The sequence below is a fragment of the Arachis stenosperma genome, chromosome 4, assembly GCF_014773155.1.
Source record: "Arachis stenosperma cultivar V10309 chromosome 4, arast.V10309.gnm1.PFL2, whole genome shotgun sequence".
Classification (NCBI taxonomy): domain Eukaryota; kingdom Viridiplantae; phylum Streptophyta; class Magnoliopsida; order Fabales; family Fabaceae; genus Arachis; species Arachis stenosperma.
The window spans coordinates 5025957-5034436 of NC_080380.1; the positions used below are offsets into that span (position 1 = coordinate 5025957).

Genomic DNA, 8480 nt, shown 5'->3' on the forward strand with positions numbered 1-8480 from the left:
TAATTAATCTTAATGAATAAAAAAATTATATTTTTTGTATTTATTTAATTTATACTTTTTAGAACAAAAAGTTTCTACCTTTATATAGTAAAATATGTGATAATCTTCTTAATATATATATTAGGAGTGGCAAAACGGGTCGAGTCCGTCGAGCCGACCCGCCGAACTCGCTAAAAAAGGTGGGTCGGACTAGAATTTGAAACCTGTCAAATTAAAAAAATTCGCCAAACCCGCAAAATTTTTATGCAAATTTTTTTTATAATATTAAAATATTATATTAAAATGATATTTTAAATAGTTATACTGTAACAGATTTAATATGTTTTTTTATTTTAATGTTATTATATGATTATAATTATTTAATATATAAAAAAATTACTAAATAGTATATATATTAGGGGTGGCAATGCGGGCCAGCTCGCCCCAACCCGCCCCGCCTCACCTAGGCCCGCACCTTAAGAGGGACGGGCCGGTCCGTCCTGCCAACTAAAGTGGGTACAAAATGTTAGCCGTTTGACTTTAGTTTTTTTTTTAAAATAAAATTAATTAAAATTAACTAAAAATAATAATTAAACAATTAATTACAAATAAAAATAGTCAAATTATAATATAACTTTTTATTATTTTTTTAAATTTTTAACTTCAATAAAATTGTTTAAAATAATGTTTATCAATAGAACCATCTTTATTTTAAAAAATAAGTCACATAATTTAAACATATATACGAAATTGTAAAATAAAATATATATATATATATATATATATATATATCTTTAATAAAAGTAGTTAATTAATAAATTTTGAATATAATAATCTAATTATTTATCAAGTAATATAAAATAAAATTTTAATAATTTTACATTTTTATGTTACAGTTTAAAATATTATTTTAATATAATCTTTTAATATTATAAAAAAGCTTTGCATAATAATTGATTTTATTAAATAAAAAATAATCATATATTTTATATTTATATATTTTATATTTAATTATTTAAAAATAAAAGATTTTGTTGTCGTTTAAAGTATTATATATTAAAATATTGTCATTTAAAGCATTTATTTATGTATTAGGATATTCTATATTTATTAGAGTCTATCAATACTCTTCTTTTATATTAGCCTTTGATTTTCATCTAATAAAATCTAATAGCCTATATAAGCATGGCTCATTCAATAAGCACATAATGGTTGAGTTCGTTTTAGACATTCCCATATATACACGTTAATAAGCATAGTAATTAATGAATAAAACTTAAATTTCGTCCTTCACGTTCATCGTCAGCTAGACGACAACTATACATATATATGACAATTTCCATGGTAACGAGGAAACCTTTGATGCTTTCTATGTCTGTGATTTCAGTTTAGGATGGAATTTCTTCCTTTCTTTTCAGGTGGATTCATTTATACGTTTGAAAAAGTATCGGGTACCAACATCAATCTCTGAATTTTTGACAATTCATGAATTTAATAATTAATAATTTTAAATTATTTTAATAAATTTAAATTTTAAAAATTAATATTAATGAGAAATTTGAATAATAAAGATTGTGTTGAGTAATCGTGCACAAAGTCATTGTAATCACTGATCAGTGTCCGTCTTTCTCCTATCATCGCGGCATCTTCTTTCTCGCCAACAGCGCCACTTCGCTGTCGCTGCAGCGCACACAACCACCATGTCACTGGTTTTTTGGTGCGCGACCGTTTTGCTACGGCAGAAGCTTTTATCGTGCAGGTTGTAGTAATCTTCCTCGCCAAGTGCCAATTTGCTGTCGTTGCGGGGCGCTGTCGTTCCAGTCGCAATAACCGCTGCGTCGCTGGTTCATTGGTGCACGCTGTTTTGTGACGGTAAAACTTGTTATCGCGAAAACTCATGCGTGTTCCATCACCAGATTGCCATCGAACGTGTATCCCTCGACATCGTCCCGAAGCCGCGAACAAATTCCGTATCTTCCGACGACTTCGTCGATGGAAGTATATTTTGAGAAGAAGGAACGAATGCATCATCCATTGATGTGGGTTATGAATGTTCTAATAGAGATGTCTTTTTATACATGTATCTTTAGAAAATATATTTTTATACATGTGTCTTCTAATGAAAGTATCTTTTGTGGACGTGTCTTTTAAATAGAGGTGTCTTTTGTAAATGTATATTTTTTTTAAATGAACTCTGGAGTCCAAGTGTCCAACCCAATAGAAGTTGGGAGGAATTGACAGAAACGAACCTCTCTTAATTGCTTAGTGATATTATTTTTCGAATAATGCTGATGTTAGTATTTTTAGTGTATAAAAGAAGAATTGACTAATATTAACTTAAATATATAAAAAAAAAAACTCCCTAGCGGAATTCAAAGTAATAATAAAGAAAAAGCATTACTGGCTTAAACGTTTGTTTTTCTTTTTCTAAATTAAATTTAAAGTTAAAAAAATTTCCTATAAAAGAATAATAAAACACCAATTAATAACAAAAAATATATTAACTTTATTAGGTTATCAATTAGGATATTAATTCACTTGAACTAACTTTCTAAATTTTAAAAAATGCGTCTTAGTATTTGTGCCACGTATATTTGTCTTTTTTTTCTCATCTGCTTTTTCTTTCTCTTTTCACAATACCATTTGTGTTACATATGTTTGTCTTTTTCTTTCTCATTTTCTTTTTCTTTCTCTTCTCACAATACTGTGTGTGTTCATCTGTAATTTCTCTCGTGCTCTTCAAAACAAGTCCCTATCGCGTCCGTCGCGTCCTCCTCTCCCTCTCCCAACCCTAAAAAAATATTTTAAAACTTAAAAATATCTCAAAATTTAGAAAAAAAATTTTCAGCATAAAAAGAAACATTTATTTACTTAAAAAAAACATCCAAAAAAATTAAAAAAAGAAAAAACAGAACAACTTTATCCAAACCTAATCCTATTTATATTTTTCACTACTAGTCACAGTAATTTTTTAATCCAACAATCCGTTACTCTTCTTTTTTTCTTTTCGTTAATTTTTTTTTCACTCTCTATATTAACAATTCAAACCCTTAACGGTTATCTATTTACGTTATTACCCACTCTCGCAAAGGAAAATGCCATGTGAATAAGTATCTTATAGTTCCAACTATTATTATATTTCATGTTACATTAGATTACATACAAAGTCTGTCATAATTTGTCTTTGGTTTACAAAATCCACACGCATGTAAAATTTCAGTCTGAGATTTTTAATAACGGAAAGTTATGGGCGTGTGACGAAATTAGGGGCATCAAAATCTAGAACCATAATCCTAGTCCATAGTGCATGTGGCATGGCCTATGTTGCACTTCACTACTCATCTACAGTTAATGCGTTTGATTTATAAAGCATCAAAGCATCAGGATGCTAATAAAAATAAAATACACAATTTTCTACTTACAAAAATTAAAATAACAATCATACTTATTTACAATAAATATTAATAACAGCATAATAATACTTAATAATAGTAGAAAAATCACATAAATAAAAAATTAGAAGTAAATTAATACACCAAAATTTTTAACGTAAAAAACTTATTCAAGGTGAGAAGTAAAAATTACGAGTTACTAATATCATAAAATAGTTTCGCTATAATAAAAAATAGGATACAAAAAAATCACAAATTATTCCACAAAACGTGCATATAATAAGCTAAACAACCCAAAGTTCAAAATTTACAAAACAAAAACAAAAACATAAAAATACCATAAAAATAGAACTGCTGTGTGTAGCTAATATCTCTAATTACAAATATCGAATTAAATTTTTGAACGGTAAAAACAAAGAATCAGGTGTCTAAAATACATTATCCAAATTTGAGTTCGATCCAACGGTTAATGAATTTACAGCGATCAATTTACAAAAAAGCTTTGTATATATGTAAAAATAACTTTCTCTCTTCTCTTTTTCTAGTATTTTGTGTGTTTTTTTATAAATGAAACATTTCTCACTCAAACTTAACCCATCTCAGCCATTTCAATTTACCAACATTTGAATTTTTTTTCCACATAAAAAAACAAAAGCAAAAAAACCTAACAAATACATTTCTAATTAATCATCAAATTTAGTGGCAAATTATAAAGATTTATATTTAGTGATACAGCTTCTTCACAATAACTATGGGCGCATGTGCGCATAAGCTTACTCAATATATTATGACAAAAAAAAAAGAAGAGGGAAGCTTACTCAATATACATACTGTTACAGTGGGTAACCGGAGATTAATAGACTGGACTGTATTTGGCCGGCCCAATCGTCTGCGGATGGTAGCCTCCGAGCAGGTTTGCACGCTGGAACCTCCTTCCGACTTGTGTACGTGAGTGAATGGGGGATGGTACCTGCAAAGGCACTCCGATACCTAAGTTAGCAAGGGTATGAGCAGGTTTAGAATGTATTGGGCTTAGAGATACTTGAGGGATATCAGGGTATTTATAGGGGTGAACCAATAACCACCGCTGAAGTAGTGCCACCCTTTTAGGGTGATAATCGTCCCTTTATCTTAGGGAGGTTAAGATATGACTCCCGGAAGTGGTTAGAGAGATTTTAGGGGCAGTTACTCATTTGGATTGATGTTAATCTGCCAACTATTCTCCGTCCTGACTTTTTTAGAGCAAATCGTAGTCAAGACCGACTTCTTAATACGAAGGTCGGTGCTCAGCAAGGCTCAATCCTTTGGACTAGGCCTTTCGTTTGGACCTGGGCCTTTATTATTGGGCCAGAGTATGAACAGTGCCCCTACTTGAGCCCAAGATCTCTTTAAGACTTGGGTTCGAGTATTTTACTCGGGTTCGTAGCCGACTTTCTTGGAAGAGACGCGGGTTTTTAAACCGACGTAATTTTCGCGACCTTTTGTTTCTGATAGTTACGTCTATTCAAGCGTCGAGTCCGTTAGGGATGTACCTAGGGATTGATGGCTTTGGTAATGGTGCACTCTCATTAATGACTGCCCCGTTTTTACCATTATGCCCCTAGAGTATTTATAAATACTTTTCCCTTCTTTCATTATCTTCTTTCTGCGATTTTTCTAATTTTTTCCTCGTTCGTTCTACATTCGTTCGTGCTGCATTCTTGTGTTTCAGAGACTTCTGCTTCTTCCAACCTTCATTTTCAAAGAGAGGTTAGTTTCTTTTTCTCTTTCATATTTTTCGTATGCCTTTATTTTGTAGATAAGTAGGTTTGTAGGCTTTTGCTTGGTTCCTTTTTCTCCCCTCTAGAGACCTTTGTTTTTGATTTTTTCTTTTCCTTTTCCCTTTGTAGGTTTTCTCATCTTCTTTAGGGAAAGAAAATGGCCTCCGTAGATTGGGTTGATGTTACTGTCCTAGGGGAGGAGCCGTTGGTTGATGTTGAGTTTATTACCCATCTTCGTACTCACCACCGGCTCTGTACCTCGGATGAGGACGAGCCTAAGTATGAATTGCTTATCCCAAGTTCAGAGGACCGAGTTTGCCATGGGAGGGCCAACGGAACGGCCCCTCATTTCTTCTTTATGTATAAATTCATGATCACCCGTCTGGGCATTTTTCTACCTTTTTTAGATTTTGAGATGTCTGTTTTGCAGCACTGTCGGGTTTCCCTACCAAGCTTCACCCCAACTCTTGGGGTTTTTTGAAAATTTATCAATTTATTAGCCATGCTTTGGAGTTCCCGACCTCTCTGAAAATCTTTTTCCATCTTTTCCATATTGTAAACCCCGGTTAAATTAGTAGATAATTAGTCAATAAATTAGTTTTTAATAAGGAGGATTATAAATGTAAATATTATACCAAATTAGGATAGAGCTCATCGAAACGAGAATTTTGACACCAATTTCAAAAAAATCGGTCCAAGATTGGACTGAACGGGTCGAACCGGTTGAACCGAACCCGAACCGGGCTACCGGTCCAACCGGACCCACACTTTAAATGAGCCCACGTTCCTTTCTTCTCCATTTTGGCTTCAGCGACATGAAAGCTCCAGGGAGAGAAAGCAACGCCGAAACCCTTGCGGCAAATTTCAATTCGCCGTAACTTCTCCGTCCGAGCTCCGATTGCCGCACCGTTTGCGGCCACACGTCCACCGCGTCGAGCTCTACATTTCTATCGGAACAATTTCATAGGTAACTTGTTTAATCACTCTCAGCCTTCTCTTCTCCCAATTTTCGAATTTTAAGTGGGAATGTTGAATTTCCTTGATTTATGATGTTTTAGGATCCAATTAGCTTGAGGAAAACGTTTACTCTTGCTTATGTGAAGCTTGGGTAAGGTGAGGATACGATAATTTTATTTTAATTTCATTGAATTTGAGCTTTGAGTATTAAATTGGATATATATGTGTTATGAATGTGTATTAGGTTGTGAATAAATAATTGGAGCTTGAAATTGTGAATACTGGAACTTGGAGGAAGCGGATTAGTTGAAGTTTTAAGGGCTGTGTTCTTTTAGGAAAATTGTCTTGGAATAATACTTGGGAATCGGCTAAGGTATGGTTTAGGTTTCTTGCATTTAATATATAATGTTCTGTGAAAACTTAGGCTAGGTGACCATAGGATAAGTTGGAATGCGGGTGTATGTTTAATGTTTAGTAATTTTTCGATGAATATATTTGGTTGAAGTTTATTGGATAATTAGTTATTAATTTTGGATGGTGAATGTTATTATTGATGAACATGGTTAGTTTGGTGCTTGTTGATTAATTAATAATTTGGTGAATTGTTGATTTGAGGTATCTTGTGTTAGAAGCCTAGGATTAGTGAACTATGATCCTTAGTTGAATTTTTGGTTGTTGGATTTGAATATTGTATGAGTATAATTGTTGATCTGAGGTAGATTTATTGTGGTGACTGTTATGATGATGAGGAAGGGTGTGTTGAATTGAAAAGAAAGCAGGTTTGGACCCGAAAAGGGTGGCAAAGTCCGAGTTTTAGAGGAGGTGCTGCCAAAATTTTATAAAAATTAGAGATTTTGTTTATATGAGTATCTAAAAAGATTTAGATTCAAAGATTATATGGTTTGAATTAGAGTTATTAAGAAAATAAGTATGTTTTAAGTTTGAAGTTTGATTCTTAGAAAAGAATGAATTATATTTGAATTGGAACTATTGATGGACGAAATGAGAGGTGTGATATCGAAGGATAAGGATTGAATATGTTTAACGTATGATGATGAATGAGATGCAATTGAGAATGATGTGGATGTTAATGAATTATAATTGAATTATTTATATGGCTTATGAATTTGAATAATCTGAGATACGAGGTTCCCTGGATAAAGTGCCGTGGCTTGCCACCACGTGTACCAGGTAGAAAACTCGATACTCTGTTGACCCTACGACGTAAGTGTGACCGGGCACTATATAAATTCCCGGGAATGTTACCCCCATTGAGCAATATTGATTATTTGAGATAAAGCTATGCATAGACTCTTGGGGATGCACGTCGGGGGACAGTCTAAGGACAATTCAGACTTGTCGGGTTGGCTGGATAACCGACAGATGAGCCTCATCAGCCATAGGACAGGCATGCATCATATGCATACTATTTGAACTACTTGCTTGTGCATTAACTGGGTGTGCCTGAATGTATCTGCCATGCTAAATGTATATTTGTTACCTGCAGTACTTGTAACCTTCATGTGCTTGCTTTATCTGTTTGTTTGTCTGTGAAATCCTGATGGAGATGGAGGTTTGGAGGAATGGCAATATGAGATTTAGGTTTAAGATTAAGTTAAATCAGGTTTACATATTCTTAGAAAACCACCTTCTATGGCTTCTATTTAATACTTTAAGCTCTATAAACTGAGTGTCGGCGTTCTAGGATTGCCTCTGGCATTCCCAGGACCTTATATATTATGTGTGTGGCACCTTTACCATACTGAGAACCTCTGGTTCTCATTCCATACTATGTTGTTGTTTTTCAGATGCAGGTCGAGAGGCATCTCGTTAGGCGTCTGGACTCTTGAAGCGGAGTGGTTACTGGGTTATTTTGTTATGTTATGATGTATATATATGTACTTAGCTTTCTCTCCACATAACTTATTCTTTTTGATCCTCCTAGAGGTGTATGGAGAGGCAGAATTTTGTTTATGTACATTTGGGTTTTGGATATGTATATATATGTATATATGTATGTATATTCTCCGGCCAGTCTTGACTTCGCAGGCTGAGTCAGGAGCTCGTTATTTTGTATCTTTGACTCTCTGTTCTTGTTTTGGGTTTCTTTACACTTGACAGCTGTAGCTTTCTTAGCATGCAAGTTAACTCATTTCTCGAGTGTTGCGCTTTTATATTCGTGATTTTTATTTCCTCTATTCTTCAAGGCTCCTAGCATATTATAATTCTTCTGCTATTATAAATATACATTTTATTTTAGAGGTCGTAATACCACACCACCTCTGCTTTACGACTTAAGCGTAAAGCTTAGTGTGGTAGGGTGTTACATTATGGTATCAGAGCAGTTCGTTCCTATAGAGCCTGAAAGACGGACTGATTGTACTTCTGTGCA

At 33.5% G+C, this 8480-nt stretch overlaps 1 long non-coding RNA gene across 1 annotated transcript; it reads left to right on the forward strand.

Moving 5' to 3' along the window:
* The first annotated feature begins 6193 nt into the window (after positions 1 to 6193).
* On the forward strand, positions 6194 to 8262 carry LOC130973586 (uncharacterized). The gene is made up of 3 exons (XR_009084195.1): positions 6194 to 6244; positions 6333 to 6461; positions 7897 to 8262. It is a non-coding gene; the product is annotated as an uncharacterized LOC130973586 (long non-coding RNA).
* The last annotated feature ends 218 nt before the right edge of the window (positions 8263 to 8480 follow it).